The sequence below is a fragment of the Cynocephalus volans genome, chromosome 3 (assembly GCF_027409185.1).
Source record: "Cynocephalus volans isolate mCynVol1 chromosome 3, mCynVol1.pri, whole genome shotgun sequence".
In the NCBI taxonomy this organism is placed as follows: Eukaryota; Metazoa; Chordata; class Mammalia; order Dermoptera; family Cynocephalidae; genus Cynocephalus; species Cynocephalus volans.
Genome location: NC_084462.1, coordinates 168,646,048 through 168,670,528, shown reverse-complemented (window position 1 = coordinate 168,670,528; position 24,481 = coordinate 168,646,048). Strand labels below are relative to the sequence as shown.

Genomic DNA, 24,481 nt, shown 5'->3' with positions numbered 1-24,481 from the left:
TCTAACAGTAATGATAGAGATCATTCTTGTTAGTAAAACAGATCAGGCAAATATTAAAACCTCTGAGTTTTTTAAATTCAGTATTTGACCTGTAAGTACAGAAGCCACTTGAGTAATTTTTCAGTTATGTCACAGCAGAAGATATAATATTCATAAATGTGATACATAGTGGAAAACAATGTTGCTGTAATGATAACCTTAGCAATAAAAAGTCAGTGCTTTTTTCATCATCTTTTTTTGTTTCCATATTTGCTTGAAACTTACGTAAAACTTATTGGTCAAATATGACAGTCTATTCCAGAATAAGCAGGTCATTGGAATAAAATTAAGAGATGTTTTCAGGGAAACGTAGGAATTATCTAGAATAATAGTTGAAATTACATAAATGTGTATTAACTATATCAGGGATTTTTAAAAGTTTGCGGGAAAATAGAATTAAAAGATAATATGAATCTTTTTATGAACCCTTTGAAGTACTGTCATGCACATAGGTTCAAATATGCAGATACCATTAAAAATATAATGTCTTGGATATACAATGAGGAAAACATATGGAATAATAAATTCTTAGAGGCTATTAAGAACTTACTGTTTATTTCAAGGTTTTCTTGCTCATCAGAAAAATAGGTATTGAGCATCTTTATGTAAGGGGCTCCACCTTAAATACTCAGCATTTAAAGACACTATCAGTTAAGTAAATAATCAATTAGAATACTATGTGTACTGGGGAGAGCACTAGTGTACCTGTGATATGGCATGTGCGTAGGGACATAACAATTTATAATGATGTTTTTAGAGAATATAATGCCTAAGCTGAATCTTTAAGGAAAACACAGAAATAGTCATAAGAAGGAATAGCATTCTAGGTAGAGGTAACATATGCAGTGGTCTTGTCTTATGAGAGAATATTTAAAAGAGTTGTTTGTACTCACTATCTTCAGTTCCTTTTCTCTTCTATACTCTTGGCTCTGTTCTCTTTCACCATAGCAGTTCTTACCAGGTCACCAATGACATCCACATTGCCAAATCCAGTGGTCAGTTATGAGTTCTCATCTTTTTTGATTTTTCATCATTTGAACAGTTGGTTACTCCCACCTTAAGACACTTTCTTAAGTGACACGTCTAGTTTTTGGTTTACTTGTGCTTTCAGCGAATATTTATTGAGCACCTTTTTTTGCCGGGGAGTATTCTTAACACTTAGAGATAAAGCAGTAAACCAAACAGATGAAGTTCTATACTCTCATAGAGCTATATCTTCTTGGGGGAGGGGAGATACAGAATAAACAAGGTAAATTGTGTGTGTGTGTACACATACATACATATGATGGGACTTCAGAAAGTTTGTGGAAAAATGGAATTGAAAGACAATACAAACCTTTTCATGAGCTTTTTGAAGTACCCTCATATATATGTACGTGCATACGTGTAGTTTGTAAGGGCTAAGGAAAAAAAAAAAGTAAGATAGGGACTATTGAGAAGAGTTTAAATAGGTGTTTAGATGGGGTGGCAGGAAAGCCTCACTGTAAAGGTGACACTTGAGTAGAGACTTGGAGGTGAGGGAATGTGCAGTGTGAATATCTGAGGAATGGATATGTTTGACAGAGGGACTATCAAGTGCAAAAGCCCTGAATTGGAATGCCTAGTGTATTTGAGGAACAGTAAGAAAGTTAGTGTGGCTGGAGTGGAGTGAACTTTGGGAAAACTAGTAAGAAATGAAGTTTGATTGAGGTAATGGTGGTGGTGACTGATTGTGTAGGACAGTGTAGACTATTGAGAGGATTTTGGCCTTCCCATTTGAGATTGGAAGTTATTGGAACAATGTAATCAAATTAGTGACACGATTTTACTTATGGTTTAATAAAGTCACTCTGGCTCCTCTATTGAGAACATACTGTAGGGAGAAGTGCAGAATGGAAGCTAGGAGACCACTTAGAAGACTGTTGCAATAATTCATTCAAGAGATATTGGTGGCTTGCACTAAGGTGGTAACAGTTAAAGTAGTGAGAAAAGTCAAATTCTGGACATATTTTGAAGATAGAGGGAGCATGATTTACTAATGGGTTAGATGTAAATTGTGAGGGATAAGAAAGATCAATGATGATCACAGAATTTTTGGTCAGAACAACTAGAAGAATGGAGTTGCCCGTTATTGAATTGGGAAACACTATGGGAAGAGCAAGTTGTTTATTTTGGGAGGAAGGGAAGATCAGAAGCTCTGTTTAGAAGGGTTCCATATGAGAAACCTAAAAGACAAACAAGTGGTGTTGTAGTTGAACATATCTGTCTATAATTCAGTGAAGCAACCTGGGCTGGTATAAATTTGGATATTATCAGCATATAGATAGTATTTAAAGCCGTGAACCTGGATGAGATATCCAGAGAGCAAATATAGAGAAAGGATCTAAAAAATGGCTTCCTGTGGCCCTCCAATATTTAAATATTTGGGAGATAAAGAACTGAGAAAAATGTGACCAGAGAAACAGGAGGAAAACCAAGAGAGTGTGGGTTTATGGAAGTCAAGTAAAGAGAGTATTTTGGGGAGAAAGGATGATCAGTTGTATCAAGTAAGATGAAGACTGCTTCACCTTAATGGAGGTGTTAGCTGTTTTGCAATGATTACATTGTAATCACAAGACTCCCCAGGAGACTGTGTATGTCAGGTGATCAGGGAAAAGGGGGGAGCAGGAAGAAAACAAAATGAGTCATGTCATTATTAGTACACAAAACTAGCCTCCTTCAAGATTTGTCCCAGCAGCTTCTACTTTACTTGGTTATTAAAAATGGCACATGGCTAGCAGCTCCAGATTCTTGCTATTTGGAAGTGTGATTGTCAGACTATCAGTATTAGCATGACCTGAAATTGCAAATTCTCAGGTCTCACCCCAGACCTACCAAATCAGAAACTCTAGGTGTGGAGCCCAGCAATTGGTTTTAATCACCTCCAGGTGACACTGACATAGTCTAAAGTTTGAGAACCAGTGCTCTAGATTTTCAACCCGGGCTACATGTTAGAATCACTTGGAGAGTTAAAAACAAACAAACAAAGAATAAAACTAACAATAGTCAAGCCTCACCCCTGGGAGTTCTGATTTAATTTATTTAATCTGGGGTCCAGGTATAGTTTCTTTCTTGTTGTTTGCTTCTGTTTTTAATTTTTAAGTTTCCCAGATAGTTCTACTATGCAGCTAGGGTTGAAAAACTACTGCTCTAGATATAGTAGTAATCCTGTTCAACTGGTGGTGGGCTAGAAGTCAAACTGGAAAAAACTTAGAGCCTAGCCAAATTTATTCACTTACTATTATGCATTATATAACAATGTGCATAATTTGCTAAGTAGTGGGACTCCTTTAAATATGTAGAGCCTCTTGTCTAAGCCCCTCTCAGATTGGACATCCCCATTTGGAGATTTATTACCAAAAAAACCCCACAAAAAACCTTAGTATGGTTTTCTGTTGATGGATCTCTTCAATATCATCAGGGGACAAAAACACTAATAGAAAGATATCCTGAAAAAAAATAAATAAATAAATAGTAAGCCCTCTTAAAAAAAAAAAAAAAAAAAAAAAAAAAAGATATCCTGCATTATCAGTCCAGAAAAATTCTCACTCACAGGGGACTTGGAAGGTCAGAATTATGTGCAAAATTATGTGCATCCTGAATGGTATCAAGAGAGATCTACTGTAACCCAGTGCCTCAGGTGATGATTTCAGCAGACTCATGAAGTAATTGTAGTGGGTTTGGCTGAATGGTTTAGATCATGGAAGTCCAAGAGTGCAAATAAATAAATTTCTGTTTTGGAGCCAGGATCTGTAGTCAGAAATAGACCAAATATCCAATATGTTAACATTTGATGGGACATGTAAATACCTATCAGAAGGACAGGTCATCCTCACCCTATGCAATTCTCAAGTAGATATTTTCTCATGAATACTTGAAATAGCACCCTAGGTTTATATCCAGTCAAGGCAAAGTACCTGGAATACTGTGTTTTGTAAGGCTTGAGACCACATATTTGTACTGACCAAGCATGAATCAGCCATTAACAGCTGACTCGCTTCCCTTTTGTGTGTCCTCCATTTTGTCTTCAATATGGATCAATATTCTGAGACAGCATAGGACTAACAAGGGGTTATACCTCACCAGTGTAAACAAGCTGCCTTAGCTACAGAGGATTCTATTCAGATTATAGGCATTGCCGTACTGGCAAAAGACAGCAAGAACTGGGACAAAAGCCTTAATAATTCCTGGATTTCCTGTTTACTATATAACCCTCTGTTGGCCAATATAATTTAAAGGTGGATTGGATTGTTAAAAGACCAAGTGAAATATAGTGCCCACCTTATAACATGAGCATGCATATACACCTGAAGTAGGAAGGATGGGGAAAAATATTAAATAATTTCTTGGTGTTGGTTGACTGCTAGAATGAAGGAATAGGCATGGTACTGAAGGTGGACATTACACCCTGGATCTAGCTATTTTGCAGGCTATAGGCAGTCAATTTATCATTACACCACAAAATTCTTAATTTTTTTCTAGGATGGGCAGCTCATATATATATATATATATATATATATATATATATATATATATATATATATATATATATATATATATATATATATATATATATATATATGCTGGATTAGGAAATATAGGGACAAAACAAAGAGACAGATTGGATGTGAGATGAGAATTCTGGATTGTGTCATTGCCAATGGTGTCAATCTCTAGATGGGGCCTGAAAGAGGGGAGGTCATGTGTACTGGATATGGAATAGATGGCAGAACACTTCACTGAAATTAAATGCCCAGAAATAAACTGATGGCAAGAGAAGTATACATCATAGCCTGTTTCCCAAATCAGTTAGAAGAACTGAAATGCCAAACTGACATCTATCTTCTTGTCAAGGAAATCGTGCTGTTCTTCCTATTCCTGGGAATCATGTACCTACTTCACTTCCCATCCAAAGAAGACATTCAAACCCATTAGAATCTATCTCTTTTCATCATTTTGAGAGGTCTTTCTTGGTCAGAAGATATATCATGAGACACCACTGCCTCTGGTGTAGATGTTGCGTTACATATTCATTTTAGTATAGGGAGGGTGATGAGAGTTGCCACAGGCGGTTACTCATAAGAATTTTTCAGTTTTTACTCAGTATAATGTTGCTCATAGAATTATTCAACTTAGCCACAAGATGATGATGTAACCAGGTCTAACCACCTCAGATATCTCTTTAGAGATAGTAAGGTTGACCAGAGAGCAAGGCATAATTCCCAACCAGGAGTAGAAAGTGGAAGGCCACTCTTAAGTCTTGCAACATAGGTGATAACCAACTACAGAGTTCACTGACTGGTCATAGGTTACTTGGTTACAGCGTGTCTCTACTAATTATTAGTTAACCCATGGACAGTGTATTCAACACATAAACACCATAGAAGGCAGCTCTACTGACATGGTAAGAAATTTTATCTGGAACCTGGATGTGAGATTCAGATGAGATGCATTTGCAAAAGGCAATTTTTGAAGCCTTGTAAAGAGACTATATAGAAGTTTGAGGGCAACGTAATAGGAGGTATGAGGAGCTTGGTAAGCTCCCTTTTAGAGAGTTATTATTGTATATTTTAAATTAGTAATACATATTTATTACAGAAAATTGAAAGGCATGTAAAAAGTAGAAAAATATTTACCCACAGTCTTGCAATCTAGAGATATTACTATTGTGTTTTAGATTATTCCCTTTTAAGCTTTTTTAATACATGTATTCTTTTTATTTATTTATTTATTTTTGTGACCGGTAAGGGGATCGTAACCCTTGGCTTGGTGTTGTCTGCACCGCGCTCAGCCAGTGAGCCCACTGGCCATCCCTATATAGGATCCGAACCCACGGCCTCGGCGCTCCCAGCGCCGCTGCACTCCCAGCACCGCACTCTCCCGAGTGAGCCACAGGGCCGGCCCTAATACATGTATTCTTGAGTAATTGAGGTTATATTATATGTAAAATTTTGGATTCTGTGCTTTTTTATTTAACATGATAACATAAGCTTCTCCCAGTATTACTAAAAATCCCTGTACATGTGTTTAATGACTATATGAGAGTCCATCCTATGAGTGTATCATAATTATGAAGCATTTCTTAAATGTTGGACATTTAGGTAGCTTTCAAGTTTTTAGTGTAATAAAAGGTGATGCAGTGAAAAGAATTATACATAAGGATTTTTCCATATTGAGGATCATTTCATTCAAAAAATTTCTTTCAACACTTCTTTGGAAATTCAGTTAACAAATATTGATTAAATACGTGCTGTGTGTCAGTCATTGCTGTAAGTGCTTAAGGTATAATATGAACAAAAAATGGCAAAGTCTCTGTCCAATTGGAATATACATTCTAGTGGGGGAGAATAAGATAAAATATGAGTAATAGTAATTTTAGATAGCTGATAACTACTATAAATAAATTAGGGTAATAGAATATGTTGGGATAAGTAGGGGCAGATAGGGAAGGCTTCTCTGAGCAAGTTACATTTGATGTAAAGCATGAATGATATGAATGATGCAAAGATCTGAGAGATCATTCTAGTCAAAGACTTTGAGAGCATTATACATTTGGCCTCTTTAAGGGACAGAAAGGCCAGTGCAGCTGGAGCATAGTGAACAGGAGAGAAAATGGTAGAAGTTAAGGTTTGAGAAGTAGGTAAGGGCGTATCTTACAGAACCTTATAAGTGCCATCTTAGATAGTTTGGATTTTATTCTAATTCAGTAGGAAGCTATTTGAGGATTTTAACCAGATGAATGATGAGGTCAGTTTTACATTGTTTTAAAAGATAACTGGCTATTTTGAGGAATCTCTAAAGGGGAGCAATAGAGGAGGAAAGGTGGGTAGTCAGAAGGTTCCTGAAATAGTTCTAATGCAAGATGGATGCCATCCCAGATTAGGGTTGTAGCAGAGAAGATGAAGGTCATGATAGACAGGCTGGTGGAATGCATGTGATAAGTGAGGAAAAGAGGAGTGGTGAGGATGAAATTTAGGTTTTTGGTCTGAGAAACTGAATGTATGGTAATACCATTTATTAAGGTGAGGAGGAACAGATTGGTGGGAGGATTAGTAAGGAGGAAATAAAATTCTCTTTTGGATTTATTAAATTTGAGGTACCCACGATACATTCATTGTTCTGGGATAGAGATATAGATTTGGGGGTTATCACTATAGATATACACTTAGAGCCAGATTAGATGACATCACCTGGCAGAGGAAGGGAAGACAGCCAAGACAAAGCTCTTGGACACTTTAACATTCAGAGGTTGGGCATGGGAAGTAGGGCCTAGCAAAAGCATCAGAGAAGGAAGAAGGGCTGATAGATTAGAGTCTGGAAAGCCTAGAGAGGAAAGTAATTCAAAAAGGAAAGAGTGATCAGTTGTGTCAAATAGTTTACCATTAGATTTGGCAAGGTCAAATATGACCTTGTGAAGGAGAAGTGAAGGAGAAGAGAAAAGCCTACTTATAATATGTTGGGATAGTAAAGGGAGTAAAAAAAGATGAGAGCCCTTTTCAGGAGATTTACTGTTAATGGGGAGTAGAAAAACAGAGTGATAGGTGAGGGGTCAAGGAGTTTTTTTTTTTTTTTTTTTTTTTAGGAGGTATATTTGAATGCTGATAGGAATGACTCAGTAGTAAGGAAGCAATAATTCCAGAAAGCATATTTCTGGGAGTGAAGTACTTGAAAGAAAGGGGAATAGGATCCGTAACAAAAGTGACGAGTTCCAGCAATAGAGACATTTTTTCCATTGCACAAGAGAGAAGTCACAGTCGGCCAGCACAGTTACAGTTGGTGAATTTGGTGGGGATGAAGTCTCTCCTTTAATTCCATCTATATTATTCATTAAGTGCAAGGTAGGATTATCAGCTGCACAGCAGAGGTTGATGATGGGGGGACTATGGTCATGAGGGAGTTTGGAGGTTGAGAGAAAGAATACAAATTTATCAGCTAATTGTTTAATAGGATTAATAGTATAAACATTTTACACTAACAGTGTAAAATGCTCATTTGAGGTAAATTTAGACACTGATTAACACAATTATGTATATAGGGAAATATACAAAGGTGAATAACAGCTCCCTTTATGTTTGTTAATGTGTTTCTCATTTATAGTTATGGTAAATTTAGAGATTAAATACTTGACATAACTTAATATGTAACTGTGGGATTTGATGATATTGCTTGTATCAAATTAAATTCCATAACTCAGCAATATTAATTGGAAAAAGAAATTTTAAAAAAAGAATCTGTTCTTCCCATATGTTTCAAATGATGGTGTCACACTATGGACGGGTATTCATCTCATGAAGTGTTTTAGAATAGGAATACACCTTTAAATGGTTATTTCTATCATCTGTCTCCCAAATTAATCTGTAAGTGTTATTGAGTTCCACTATATGTTCAGTAATATACTAGGCATTTTGTGAGTAAGAGTTAACTATAAGATATTAAGTTGACCTTAAGGATACCTGAGAAACACTCATGCTTTCATTCTCATTAAGAAAACTGAAACTATCAGAAGATAACTTCTATATTCCACCCACCCATTGGCAATACATCAAGCTCCTATTTTATATTAATCCCTCCATTTGTGCACTAGGTCCTACTCTTTTTTGCCTGCTGCAGAAATTCTTGCCTTTACCTACTTCAATATTTTGCTCTGTACTAGATGATTCTTGCCTTCACCATATATCAATATTTTTGCTCTGTACTAGATAATTTCTTTTCAACAAATGATGTTTAAAAAAACCTGAATATCCATTACAGGGAAAAAATTAACCTCAACCTATATCTCACCATATAAAAAATTTAACTAAAATTGGGTCACATATTTTAAATGTGAGAGCTAAAACTATAAAATTTCTAGGAAAAAGTACAGGATATAGGACACAAAAGTAATGAATTGTAAACAGTAAAATTATAAATTAGACCTCATTAAAATAACTTTTCAAATTTCCAGGTAACTGAAGACAGTGGGTGGTATGCAGTAAATTACCCCCCAAAATCTCTTCCCCAAGAATACAGAATCACTTTATGGTTATGAACTTTCTGTGCAAACCAGAGTCTCAGCATCACTTAAACAGAGAATACCAAAACTGCAAAATAACTATCAAAATGAAATAAATAAATAAATAGACTATAGATTGTGAGTGCCTAGTTTCTCACTCTTGGAGGAAGAAGTTATAAATAAGGAAAGGAACAAATTTTAAATGAACCCTATAGTTTTGGATTAGAATCAGAGGTGTTGATATGAACTCATAGTTATTTAATATTCATATGGTTATGTGATGGATGAATAGACACATTCTGTATCCTTGAGAGTGTATATATGAGTTACTGCACATGTATATATTTCTTAGTTCTGTCTGATGAGACAGCCTAGAAGCACTAACAATCCAGTAACAGTGACCACATCTAGTGCCCAGATATGGTTCTCTAAACACCATTCTGCAATAAAAGGAACTAGGGCTTCTTTGCAAAGTAGTTGATTATAGGGCTGGGATAGTAAAAATACTGAAATATTTTGTGGTTCAAAAAAGTAAGTTAGTGTTCAAAAAGAGATGGTGGCTTGTTGAAAGAATACAGAAACCAATCTCAAGGATCTCCTAAAGGTCAAAGATAAAACAATTTGAGCTACAAAATAGATGGTGGAATTGAATTTTAACCCGTAGAATAAAACAAGGGTCAACAAACAGCAGACTGTGGGTCAAGTCTGGGCTGCTACCTATTTTTGTAAATAAGGTTTTATAGGAAAACAGGCATGACTCTTTGTTTACATTAGTATTTTGCAATCTCTTTTTTATTATTGCCCCCCGCCCCCCCGCCGCCAGAAACCCTTTTAGAAATTTTTTTCCTAGAGTTTCAAGATGGCGGCGGCTGCGGCAGCTGGCACGGAGTAGCTGAGGTGGAAAAGGTGGCCACTGGGCCTCAGGCAGCCGGGAAACTTGTGGACCTTCCTCTTACCATCTCTTAAGGGAGGACTGCTACTGCTGGCCGGTCATGGGGGGTGACCGCCACTTTGCCCCCGGCAGGAGAGGCTGCCTCATTTACAGGCAACAGCTTTGAAGTGTGGAGCAGGAAAAGAACTGTTTCTTAGCTGCAAAAGCGAGTCGCGAAACAGGGAATGAGGCGCCAGGGCTGCTGTGGAAGCAGACAGGATCCCGGAGGCCGGGGCCGCGCTGAAGGCGGCCAGCTGCCCTACTCAGGATTCAAGGTTTCAGGCTGGCATTAAAGAAAATTCCTGGGAGCGCCCGAGCCGCGCCGCGACTGAACAGCCCGAGAACTGGGAAGCCAACAAACCAGAGACAGAGTGAGCGCCTGACCTGGCACAGCACTGTGAGTGACCCCTGGCACAGCTCTGTTCGGGGGGCGGATGCCCACCCGGCTCCCGCCTGCACCACCAGGCCACTCACCACCCCGGTGCTGCCTCCATTTTCCCAAGTGCGGGCAGCCCCGCCCAGCTTGGCCATCACTGAGCCCTCCCACTTGCTTGGCCTGGCGCGGGGCTTTCCGGAGCCTATGGGCCGGCCTCGCCTCCCACTCCCTCCGCGGTTCTCTGGCGGGGCTGGTGGCGGGGGGCGTCCCCGGCCAGTGTCGGGAGGACAAGGAAGTACGGGCGGGCCAACTGTCACTCCACCACACCCTGGACTCCGGCCCCAGGTAAACTCCCTGTTACTGGGAGGCAGATACCATCTCTGCGGCCACCAGTTTGGAAAAAAGCCTAACGTATTTCTGGTTGGGAATAGTGTGGTAGGAGAGTTCCCAGGTCCTCTTGAACCTTCCGGAGACCAGGCTGCAGGTGGGCGCTAGACTCGGATTATACTGGGGGGATACAAAGGTGAACAAGACCCGAGAAAGATCTACATAGTGCTACAAAGGCACCCAGAGAGACCGGTTGTCTGTGCCTAGCAGAAACCTGGTAGACTTCCTGGGTGAGGCGGTGCCGAGCAGGGTCTGGAAGGCCCAGCTGATAGACGAGGGGTGCAGAAGACACGCCCCAGCCCAGCACAGAGCGCACAGAGTGGGGAGACGTGCGGCCAGGGAGGCGGAGACTCGACAGAAACCACACACCCGGTGGGGTTGCCACTGCACGATCTAACAGCCTGGGCCAGAGCACACAGAACAGGGAGAAGTCCTGCACAGGAGGTGAAAGCTCAACAGAGATCACACACCCTGTGGTACGTGATCCACCAGCCCAGCAGAGCCCAAGCTGACCAGAAAGGTGGCTCCCCAGAGAAGCCCAAGACCCGAGGCAACCACACACACAAGGCACTAGAGGCCAACTGAGCAGTCACGGAGGGAGCCATACGAAATTGGCAACCACAGCAACATCCTAGTTAGTCATTAGTCTCAAACCGGTGGACTGTGAAACCCCCTGCCACAATGAATAAACACCAAAAAAAAGATACCAGAAATATAAAAAATCAAGAAAGTACACCACCAAAAGTTAATAAATCTCAAACTCTAGATCCTATAGAACAAGAAGCCCTTGAAATAACTGATAAGGAATTTCGAGTGATAATTCTAAGGAAACTGAATGAGATACAAGAAAACTCAGCTAGACATCAGAATGAAATGAGGAAAAGCATACAGGATCTGAAAGAGGAAATATACAAGGAAATCAATGTCCTGAAAAAAAATGTAGCAGAACTTGCTGAACTGAAGAAGTTATTCAACGAAATAAAAAACACAATGGAGAGTTTAACCAGCAGGCTTGTTGAAGTTGAAGAGAGAACCTCTGAACTTGAAGATGGGCTGTTTGAAATAACACAAGCAGACAAAAAGAAAGAAAAAAGAATCAAGGACATTGAAGAAAATCTGAGAGAGATATCAGACAACCTTAAGCTATCAAATATCCGAGTCATGGGTATTCCAGAAGGGGAGGAAAATGGAGATTCCATTGAAAACATATTCAACAAAATAGTGGCAGAAAACTTCCCAGGTATAGGGAAAATCACAGATCTTCAGATCCAGGAAGCTCAACGATCTCCAAATGTATTCAACCCAAAAAGACCTTCTCCAAGACATGTCATAGTCAAATTGGCAAAACTCAGAGACAAAGAGAGAATCTTAAAAGCTGCAAGAGAGAAGCATCAAATTACCTATAAGGGAGAACCAATCAGGTTAACATCAGACTTTTCATCACAAACCCTAAAAGCTAGAAAGGAATGGGATGATATTTTCAAAATACTAAAAGACAAAGATTGCCAGCCAAGAATACTCTACCCTGCAAGGCTATCCTTCCGAAATGAGGGGCAAATAGTATATTTCCCAGACAAACAAAAACTGCAGGAGTTCACTACCACACGACCACCCTTACAAGAAATCCTCAAGGGAGTACTGGGTCTGGTTCCTGAAAAATAACTACCACTGCCATAAAAACCCAAGAAAAATCTAAACCCGCTAGTATAATAAAAATGGCATTCATGAAGAGAAAACAAGCTAACAAAAACACTATCTACAACCTAAGGAACCAACAAACACAGAAAACAAACAGTAAATCAGAAAGCAAGGAACAAAAGACACCTAAGACAACCAAACAACCAATAAAATGCTAGGAATAAATCAACACCTTTCAATAACAACTCTTAATGTAAAAGGCTTAAATTCCCCAATTAAAAGACACAGACTGGCTGACTGGATCAAAAAGCAGGACCCAACTATATGCTGCCTACAAGAGACCCACCTCACCCATAAAGATTCACACAGACTAAGAGTGAAAGGATGGAAAAAGATTTACCATGCAAACAGAAAAGAAAAACGAGCTGGAGTAGCTATTCTTATATCTGACAAAATAGACTTTAAACTAAAAACCATAAAAAGAGACAATGAGGGACACTACTTAATGATAAAAGGTCTGATCCATCAAGAAGACATAACAATCATAAATATGTATGCACCCAATGTTGGAGCAGCCAGATTTATAAAACAAACTCTATTAGACCTAAAGAAGGAAATAGACACTAATACCATAATAGCAGGGGACCTGAACACCCCACTGTCAATATTAGACAGATCATCTAGGCAAAGAATCAGTAGAGAAACACAAGATCTAAACAAGACTCTAGACCAATTGGAATTGGCAGATATCTACAGAACATTCCACCCAACAACCTCAGAATATTCATTCTTCTCATCAGCACATGGATCATTCTCCAGGATAGATCACATATTAGGTCACAAATCAAGTCTCAATAAATTCAAAAAAATTGGAATAATCCCATGTATCTTCTCAGACCACAATAGATTAAAACTAGAAATTAATAACAAATGAAACTCTGGAAACTATACAAACACATGGAAATTAAACAGCATTCTACTTAATGACATATGGGTCCAAGAAGAAATCAAGCAAGAAATCAAAAAATTTATTGAAACTAATGAAAACAATGATACATCATACCAAAACCTGTGGGATACTGCAAAAGCAGTATTGAGGGGGAAATTTATTGCATTAAACGCTCACTTCAGAAGAATGGAAAGATGGCAAGTGAACAACCTAACACTTCACCTTAAAGAACTAGAAAAACAAGAACAATCCAAACCTAAAGTTAGCAGATGGAAAGAAATCATTAAGATCAGAGCAGAACTGAATGAAATTGAAAACCAAAAAACAATTCAAAAGATCAACGAATCAAAAAGTTGGTTTTTTGAAAAGATAAATAAAATTGACAAACCATTAGCATGGCTAACAAAAAAAAGAAGAGAGAAGACTCAAATAACAAAAATTAGAAATGAAAAAGGTGATATTACAACTGATTCATCTGAAATACAAGGAATCATTCGAGACTACTATAAACAACTATACGCCAACAAATTTGAAAATCTGGAGGAAATGGATAAATTTCTGGACACACACAAGCTCCCAAAACTGAACCGTGAAGACGTAGAAAGTTTGAACAGACCAATAACAGTAAAGGAGATTGAAGCTGTTATCAGAAGGCTCCCAACAAAGAAAAGCCCAGGACCAGATGGATTCACAGCAGAATTTTACCAAACATTCAAAGAGGAATTGACACCGATTCTTTACAAACTATTCCAAAAGATTGAAACGGAAGCAAATCTCCCAAACTCATTCTATGAAGCAAACATCATCCTGATACCAAAACCAGGTAAAGATATAACCAAAAAAGAAAACTACAGGCCGATATCCTTGATGAATATAGATGCAAAAATCCTCACTAAAATACTAGCAAACAGAATACAGCAACACATACGTAAAATTATTCATCACGATCAAGTGGGATTCATCCCAGGGATGCAAGGTTGGTTCAACATACGCAAATCAATAAATGTGATACACCATATTAATAAACTCAAACACAAGGACCATATGATCATCTCTATAGATGCTGAAAAAGCATTTGATAAAGTTCAGCACTCATTCATGACAAAGACCCTCTATAAGTTAGGTATAGAGGGAAAGTATCTCAACATAATTAAAGCCAAATATGCCAAACCTACAGCCAATATCATCCTGAATGGGGAAAAGCTGAAAGCTTTTCCTTTAAGAACAGGAACTAGACAAGGATGCCCACTCTCACCACTCCTATTCAACATAGTGTTGGAAGTACTAGCCAGAGCAATCAGAGAAGAGAAGGAAATAAAGGGCATCCAGATTGGAAAAGATGAAGTCAAACTGTCCCTGTTTGCAGATGACATGATCCTATATATCGAACAGCCTAAAACCTCTACAAAAAAACCGTTGGAATTGATAAATGATTTCAGCACAGTAGCAGGATACAAAATCAACACACAAAAATCAGTAGCATTTCTTTTCTCCAATAGTGAACGTGCAGAACGAGAAATCAAGAAAGTCTGCCCATTTACAATAGCCACCAAAAAAATAAAATACTTAGGAATTGAGTTAACCAAGGAGGTGAAAAATCTCTATAATGAGAACTACAAACCACTGCTGAGAGAAATTAGAGAGGACACAAGAAGATGGAAAGATATCCCATGCTCTTGGATTGAAAGAATCAACATAGTGAAAATGTCCATACTACCCAAAGTGATATACAAATTCAATGCAATCCCCATCAAAATTCCAAAGACATTTTTCTCAGAAATGGAAAAAACTATTCAGACATTTATATGGAACAATAAAAGACCACGCATAGCCAAAGCAATGCTGAGCAAAAAAAATAAAGCTGGAGGCATAACACTACCTGACTTTAAGCTATACAACAAAGCTATAATAACCAAAACAGTATGGTACTGGCATAAAAACAGACACACTGACCAATGGAATAGAATAGAGAATCCAGAAATCAACCCACACACTTACTGCCAGCTGATCTTTGACAAAGGCACCAGGCCTATTCACTGGGGAAGGGACTGCCTCTTCAGCAAATGGTGCTGGGATAACTGGATATCCATATGCAGGAGAGTGAAACTAGATCCATACCTCTCGCCGTATACTAAAATCAACTCAAAATGGATTAAGGATTTAAATATACACCCTGAAACAATAAAACTTCTTAAAGAAAACATAGGAGAAGCACTTCAGGAAATAGGACTGGACACAGACTTTATGAATACGACCCCAAAAGCACGGGCAACCAAAGGAAAAATAAACAAATGGGATTATATCAAACTAAAAAGCTTCTGCACAGCAAAAGAAACAATTAAAAGAGTTAAAAGACAACCAACAGAGTGGGAGAAAATATTTGCAAAATATATATCTGACAAAGGATTAATATCCAGAATATATAAGGAACTCAAACAACTTTACAAGAAGAAAACAAGCAACCCAATTAAAAAATGGGCAAAAGAGCTAAATAGGCATTTCTCTAAGGAAGATATCCAAATGGCCAACAGACATATGAAAAAATGCTCGGCCTCACTCAGCATCCGGGAGATGCAAATCAAAACCACATTGAGATACCATCTAACCCCAGTTAGGATGGCTAAAATCCAAAAGACTCTGAACGATAAATGCTGGCGAGGTTGCGGAGAAAAGGGAACTCTCATACATTGTTGGTGGGACTGCAAAATGGTGCAGCCTCTATGGAAAATGGAATGGAGGTTCCTCAAACAATTGCAGATAGACCTACCATACGACCCAGCTATCCCACTGTTGGGAGTATACCCAGAGGAATGGAAATCAAGCCGAAGGTATACCTGTTTCCCAATGTTTATCGCAGCACTCTTTACAATAGCCAAGAGTTGGAACCAGCCCAAATGTCCATCATCAGATGAGTGGATACGGAAAATGTGGTACATCTACACAATGGAATACTACTCAGCTATAAAAACGAATGAAATACTGCCATTTGCAACAACATGGATGGACCTTGAGAGAATTATATTAAGTGAAACAAGTCAGGCACAGAAAGAGAAATACCACATGTTCTCACTTATTGGTGGGAGCTAAAAATTAATATATAAATTCACACACACACACACACACACACACACACACAAACCGGGGGGGGGGGAAGAAGATATAAAAACCACAATTATTTGAAGTTGATACGAGAAGCAAACAGAAAGGACATTGTTGGGGGAGGGGGAAGGAGAAGGGAGGGAGGTTTTGGTGATGGGGAGCAATAATCAGCCACAATGTATATCGACAAAATAAAATTAAAAAAAAAAAAAGAAATTTTTTTCCTGAGCACTTTTACCCACTATAAAATTTTAATACCACAGAGACACTGTATATTAATTCATGTATTGCATGTATGACCTTTCTTCAAAAAAGTTCATAGAAAAATAGAATTGAAAGATAATATGAATCTTTCCATGAACTTTTTGAAGTATCCTGTGGTCCCTCCATGTATAGGAGACCAATTTTCACCCCTTTGGAGATAATATTGCTCCCAGAGGGAATGCATGGCTTACATATTGTCTATGGCTGATTTGGTGTTACAACAGGTCAGTTGAGTAGTTGTGACAGAAACTGTATTGCCTACAAAGTACAAAATATTTACTATCTGGGCCTTTACAGAAAAAGTTTGTTGACCTTTGAAATAAAATATCCATGAGTTCAAGCAGATATAAACAAATATGTATTAAATAAATAGGGGAGAAAAGATAGTTCATGATAGTAGAATTCCAATTAATAAATGTAGAAGAAAAAAGGGAAATAAGAGGATCACATTAGGCAAATACTGTAGTAGTATATGTTTTGGAAAAGGTCCATCAGTAGATGATAAAATGATTGGGTAAAAGTTTGAGAAGAAACAGGACTTACATGGAATCAGAGTCCCCTAAGATACTTACTGACTGCAAAGAGAAACCTTACAGTGGCAGGCACCAATTTGACCAAGGGATCAAGATGGTGTGAGTAAAAGTACAGGGTATGTGGAGCTCAAGAAGCGGATCTAATAAGGCTATATTTGATGCCCTTAACTCACTCCTATGCTGCACATGTGTGGAACTGCCTAAAAACAGCATATCAAAGGCTTTGAGAACTGCACTATAATCATCCAAGTTTCAGATTTGTCCCTGTGGTATGTACAAGTGGTAGTACTGCAAAGGCTTTAAAAACTGAACTAATATTTGAACTGCAGAAAGAAGCTTGGACAAGTGCCCTGAATCTAATTGGATTGCTTGCCTGCTGAAACAAACAAAAATATCAGCATTCTGTAGGTTTTAGCAGGACCCAGAGTTTAAAACATAATACTCAAAATGTCTAGGTTATAACCCAAAATTAGCATACAAAGAATTAGGAAAATCTCAATAATTTATAAAAGAAAAGATAACAGTAGTGAGCCCTAAGATTTCCTAGATGTTGGATTTATCAAAGAATTTAAAGCAATTGTTATAACTGTATGCCATGAAGTAAAGGGAAACACTCTTGAAACAAATACAATGTTTGAAGGTTTGAGCAAAGAAATCAAAGTTGTAGAAAAATGGATTGGTTAGAACTGAGAAATACAGAACTAGAAGTACAAAATCCTCTAGTGGACTTATCTGAGTCTACATGATAGCCAGATTGGCTTCAAAGATATCCATACTCTAATCTCTGATATCTGTGAATTTGTTATGTTAAAACAAGATAAAAGTGACTTTGCAGATATAATTAAGATATAGACCTTAAGATAGCAAAAGTAACATGAATTATCCAGATGGGCCCAATCTGATCATGTGAGCCCTTAAAAGCAGAGAACTTTCTCCAACTGTACTGAGAAGACATACAGCAGAAGTCAGAAAGATTTAAAGCATGAGAAGGATTTAACATGCCATTGCTGATTTGAAGATGGAGGTGGCAGTGTAATGAGGAATGCAGGTGGCCCTAAAGAGGTGAGAGGCACCCAGCTGATATCCAGTTGGGGGACCACGACCTCAATCCTTTAACCACAAGGAACTAAATTTGGCTTAAATTTTGAATGAAGTTGGAATTCAGTTCATTCCCAGAGATTTCAGAAAGGGATGCAGCTGTGTTGACACCTTGATTTTTGGCCTTGTGAGATTGTAAGCAGAGAACCCAGTTGAGCCACTGTAACCAGATTTTTACTCTGCAGAAATGTGAGATAATTTTGTGTTGTTTTAAGATGCTAAATTTGTGGTAATTTATCACATTAGCATAGAAAACTAATAAAGTCTGGGGTAGGTTTTTACCCTCTTTAAAAACTAGTAAGTTAGACTTTTATTGATTCTTGGATGCTGGCAAAGGCATGACATTCATGGGTCAGAGACAAAGGACTTTATAACTTATGGCATAGCAAACAGCATGAGCCAACATTCTCTTTAAGTGCCATTGGAGTATTTACCAGTATAGTCTGTATACTATAAAACAAACTTCAATGAATTTAAAAGAACTGAAATCAGATAGAGTATGTTTTCTGACCATAATGAAATAAAAATAAAAATCAATAACACAAAGAAAACAGAAGGGAAATTAGAAAATATCTTAAACTGGAAGAAAATGAAAATAAAACATATGAAAATTTGTGAAATTCAGCTAAAGTAGTGTTTTGGGGCAACTTATAGCATTAAATGTATATATTTGAAAAGAAGAAAGGTTTTAGGTCTAATCTAAGATTCCAGCTTAAGAAACTAGAAAAAGAACAGCAAATTAAACCCAAAGGAAACAAAAAGGAGGAAATGAAAAAGAACAGAAATTAATGCAAACAGCAAAACGGTAGAGAAAAAATCAACCCAAAAGGTGGTTCTTTGAAAAAATTGATAAAATTGATAAATTTATAGATAGATCAAGAATAAAAAGAGGACAGAAATTACCAGTATTCATCAGATCACTGTTTATTCAAAGGCACTAAAAGGATAATAAGGGAATACTAAAAACAACTCTCTCTGTACATATACATTTGACAACGTAGATAAAATGGACTATTCCCTTGAAAGATATAAGCTGTCAAACTCACCAAGAAAAAATAGATAACATAAAGAGTCCTGTATCTATTAAAATAATTGGATCTGTAGTTCCAGGTCCAGATTATTTCACTGGTGATTCTGCAAAATATTTAAAGAGGAAATAATACCAATATAACACAAACTGTTACTGAAAATAGAAGAGGAGGGACTACTTCCCAACTCTTTTTATGAGGCCATCATTACTTTAACACAAAATCCAGACAAAGACATTAGAAGAAAAGGGAAACTACAGACCACTGTCCCTCATTAACATAGATGTAAAGGGGCCAGCCCGTGGCTCACTTGAGAGAGTGTGGTGCTGATAACACCAAGGCCATGGCTTCGGATCCCTATATAGGGATGGCTGGTTAGCTCACTTGGGAAAGTGTGGTGCTGACAACACCAAGTCAAGGGTTAAGATCCCCTTACCGGTCATCTTTATAGAAAAACAAACAAACAAACAAAAAATGGATGTAAAAATTCTCAACAGAATAAGCTAATAAGCAAATAAAATCCATCAATAGGATAATATATCATGACCAAGTAGGGATCACTCCAGGATTATAAGTCTGGTTCAATATTTGAAAATTAACCAATGTAATTTGATGTACATATTAATAGACAGAAGAAGAACCATATGATCATCTCAGTAGATGCAGGAAAAGCTTTTGACAAAATTCAACATCTATTCATGTTTTTTAAATGCTTAGCAAGTTAGGAATAGAAGGTCCCTCCCTTAACCTAACTTATAAAAGTATCCTTTAAAAACCTACAGCTAAGTTCATCCTTAATAGTGAGAGACTGAATGTTTTCCTTGTAAGATCAGGAAAAAGTCAAGGATATCCTCTCTTAACCATTCCTAATTAAACATCCTACTAGAAGTTCAAGCCAGTGCAATAAGGCAAGAAATAGAAATAAAAGGCTCATAAGGAGAGGAAGAAATAAATTGTCTTTATTCCTAGATAACATTGTTGCCTACATAGAAAATTCCAAATAATCTACCAAAAAAAAAAAGCCACCCAAAACCACACACACAGGAAACACAAGTCTTAAAACTAAGCAAATCTATAGCAAGGTCATAGGAGATACAAAGTCAACATACATAAATCAGTTGTATTTCTAAATACTAGAAGTGAACAATTGGAAGCTGAAATTTTAAAATAATACCATTTGCAATAGCTCAAAGAATATCTTGTATAAACTTTACAAAGTTTACGCAGGGTCTATATACTAAAAACTATAAAATGAAGCTGAAAAAAACAAGACCTAAAAAATGAATGGATATAATGTGTTCATGGATTGGAAGTCTCAATATAGTTAAGATGCCAATTCTCCTCAAAGTCATTTATAGCTTTAATGCAATCCCAACAGGATATTTAGGATATACAGGCTGATTCTGAACTTTATAGGAAAGATGAAGTAATTGGAATAGCCAAAGCAATTTTGAAAAAGAACAAAGTTGGAGGACTCACTATACCTAATTTTAAGGCTTATTATAAAGCTACAGTAATCAAGGCAGTATGATACTGGAGAAAGGACAGATGCATAAATTAGTGGGGGAAAATGTAGCATATAACTTGTGACAAATTAACACAGATACAGTCAATTGATTTTTGACAATGGTGCACGGACAATTCAATCGAGAAAAGAGTCTTCAATAAATGGTGCTGACACAATTGGACATTTATAAGAAAAAAAATGAACCTCAACCTACATGACACCTTATACAAAAAAAAAACTTAAAATAGATCATAGATTTAAGCATAAAACATAAAACTATACAACTTATAGAAGGAATATAAGAGAATCTTTATTACCTTTGGTTAAGCAAAAGCATGGTCCGTAAAACAAAGAATTTTTGAACTGGACTTCATAAAAATTAATGTTTGCTCTGTGAAAGAAACTGTTAAGAGAATGAAAAGAAAAGCTATACTTTCTTGTCTGGGAGAAAATATTTACAATTCACATATTGGACAAAGAGATTTGTACTGAGAATATATGAAATACTTTCAAAACTCAAAAATTTAAAGACAACCCAATTAAAATTGCTAGAAGACTTGAACAGATAGATTATAAGGAACATTACTTAATATCATTAGTCATCAGGAAAAGTCTAATTTAAAAGACTGACAATACCAAATATTAGTTAGAACGTAGAGGAACACAAATTTTCATACATTGTTAATGGGAGTATAGCATGGAACAACTACTTTGGAAACTGGCAATTTCTTATAAATCTAAACATGCACCTAACCCTATTCTTTACTGTGACTTTGAATATTTCTGATCTATCGTTTGTAGATCTCACACTTAAAGTATGAGGACCTTTGTGTTTTTCCTCCCCAATTTCCAAGATTGGAGAAATTTCCCTCACGTTACATATATTAAATATATGTCTTTTTTAAAGATGAAAAAACAAGACTAAAATGAATAATTTGCTGAGAAGACTATGAAGAGCAGAGCCAGAGTTTTGAACCTAGATCTGTCTGATTTGAAAGACTGTTTACTTTGAGTAAACCCTTTTACTCAAAAATATGTACAGAATGTAATGCCAGTAATTTTTGAACTTTCTTTACTATTGAGATAATTATAATTTTCCACATCCTTGCTAAATACTTTATATTTTCTGTCTTTTGTTGTCATAGAAGTGGTATGTCATTGTGATTTTGATTTGTATTTTCCTGCTGATGACTGATGTTGAACATCTTTAACTATGACTTTTCTTTATCTTCTGTGGAGAAATTCAGATAATTTGTTCATTTTAAAAATTGGGTTATTTGCAGTTTTATTGTTGATCTGTAAAAATTCTTTGTATGTTCTGGATACAAGTCCCTTATCAGATATATGCTCTGCAAATATCTTCTCCCATTCTGGGGCTTGTGTTACCATGTTCTCAGTGGTTGTCCTTTGAAGCGTAAAAGTTTTTAATTTTGATTAAGTCCATTTTATATTTTTTTTCTTTTGTCACTTCTGTTTTTTATATTACATCTGAGAAACCATTGCTTTATTCAAGATAATAAGATTTATGCCTATGTTTTCTTCTGGCAGTTTTATCATTTTAGCTCTTACATTTAGGTCTTTGATGCATTTTGAGTTGACTTTTGAATATGATTTGATATATCGGTCCAAATTCATTCTTTTACATGTGGATATTCAGGTGTCTGATCTATTGAAAAGAACGTTATTCCCCCATTGGTCTTGATACCATCTTTGTTGAAATCAATTGATCATAAATGTATGGGTTTATTTCTGGAGTCTCAATTCTGTTCGTTGATCTGTTTGTCCATATACCAGGATCATGCTGTCTAGATCACTGCAGTTTTGTAGTAAGTTAATGTGTTTTGAAATTGGAAAGTGTGAGTCTTCCAACTTTGTTCTTTTTTGAAGATTATTCTGGCTGTTCTGGGTCTTTCTGAATTTTAGAATCAGCTTGTCAATTTCTTCAAGAAAGAAACCTACTATTTTGAAAGGGATTGTGCTGACTCAGATCAATTTAGGAAGTATTGTTGCCATTATAACAATATTACATTCTTCAAAGCCTAGAATAAGAGATATCTTTCCATTTATTTAGAGCTTTCAAAATGTCTTTCAGTGGGGTTTTGTAGTTTTCAGTGTACAAGTCTTATACTTTGTTAAGTTTATTACTAAGTGTTTTATGGTACTGCTTTCTTTTTTTTTTTTACCCGCGTTCAGCCAGTGAGCGCACCGGCCATCCCTATGTAGGATCCAAACCTCGGTCTCAGCACTCCCAGCGCCGCACTCTCCCGAGTGAGCCACGGGTTCGGCCCTATGATACTGCTTTCTGATACTACTGAAAGTGGGATTGTTTTCTAGATTTAACTTTTGGATTTCTCTTTGCTAGTTTGTAGAAATGCAACTGATTTTTTATATTGGTCTTATATCCTGCAGTCTTCCTGAACTCCTTTATTAGCTGCCCCCCCCTACCTTTTTGTTTGTTTGTTTGTTTCTCTGTTTGTGGATTCCTTAGGATTTTCTATATATAAGATTATATCATCTGCAAATAAAGATAGTTTTACTTCTCTATATTGTTCCTTTTTCTGGCCTGTCCTGGCTATCATGTTGAATGAAGTGGCAATAACAGACATCCTTGTCTTATTTCTGTAATTGGGTAGCATTCAGGCTTTCACCATTAAGTGTGTTGCTAACTGTAGAGTTTTGTAGATGCCCTTTATCAGGTTAAGGAAGTTCCCCTCAATTCCTAGTTTGTTGTTTATTTTTATCATGAAAGCGGATGGATTTTGTCAAATGATTTTTGTGTGTCTACTGAGATGAACATACACGGGAGGCTTTTGTCTTTTATTCTGTTAACGTTACATGTATTTGTTGATTTTCATATGTCAAACCACCTTTGCATTTCCACTCATCTTCTCTTCCACTGGTTACTCATTTAGTATTCCCTGACATGATGAATACCACCCCAAACCGTGCAGATGCCCAAGCCAGAAACCCAAGAGTCCATCTTAGGTCCTTCCTTTTCTTTTACCCCCTACAATCGGTTTTAATACATTCTTAACTTTTCCCTTTTCATTTCAACCTTCACCCTGATGCTAGAAGTGATTTCTCCCCATCTCAAAGACAAATCTGATAGTCTAAATCTACTTATAGAAAAATTTATCAAGTAGAAATTTATATTTGTTCCCTGCCTTCTGCTGATGTACATAGACCATTACCAACTATTAGGTCTTTGTTTTGTTTTTAAAGACTCAAAGATTACTTTCTGTGTTTATGGGTGATCTTTTTGTTTCTTAAAGTGGAATTTGTAATATAAGTATCAGTGTTATATAGTAGGAGTGCTACTGAATGCTACTTGTGGACATTAAGGTTTGGTCTAACTTTACCTAATAAAAGGAATAGTAAAATGGAACAGAGGGCTTAAAAACAGGTGAGTACCAAGTGAGAAAATGGCATGTGGTAGGGTTGCTACTAATTTGCTGCTGTTGTTCAGTCGATCCCTTGTGAGAGTTCTTTTTTTGAGAAGTTTACAAATACTGTATCATGTTATAAGGATTATGAAAGGTATAATTATCATTAACTGTTTAATACTATTGAAGTGGTAACTCTTAGCATGGATTTTTAGAAAAGTTATTTTAAATTCAAAGTA

The 24,481-nt window shown here is 36.9% G+C and overlaps 1 protein-coding gene across 2 annotated transcripts in view; it reads left to right on the top strand.

The window, feature by feature from the left end:
• The window catches only part of EML5 (EMAP like 5), a 155,994-nt gene that overhangs the window by 2,321 nt on the left and 129,192 nt on the right, over positions 1–24,481 (top strand). The window lies entirely within an intron of this gene.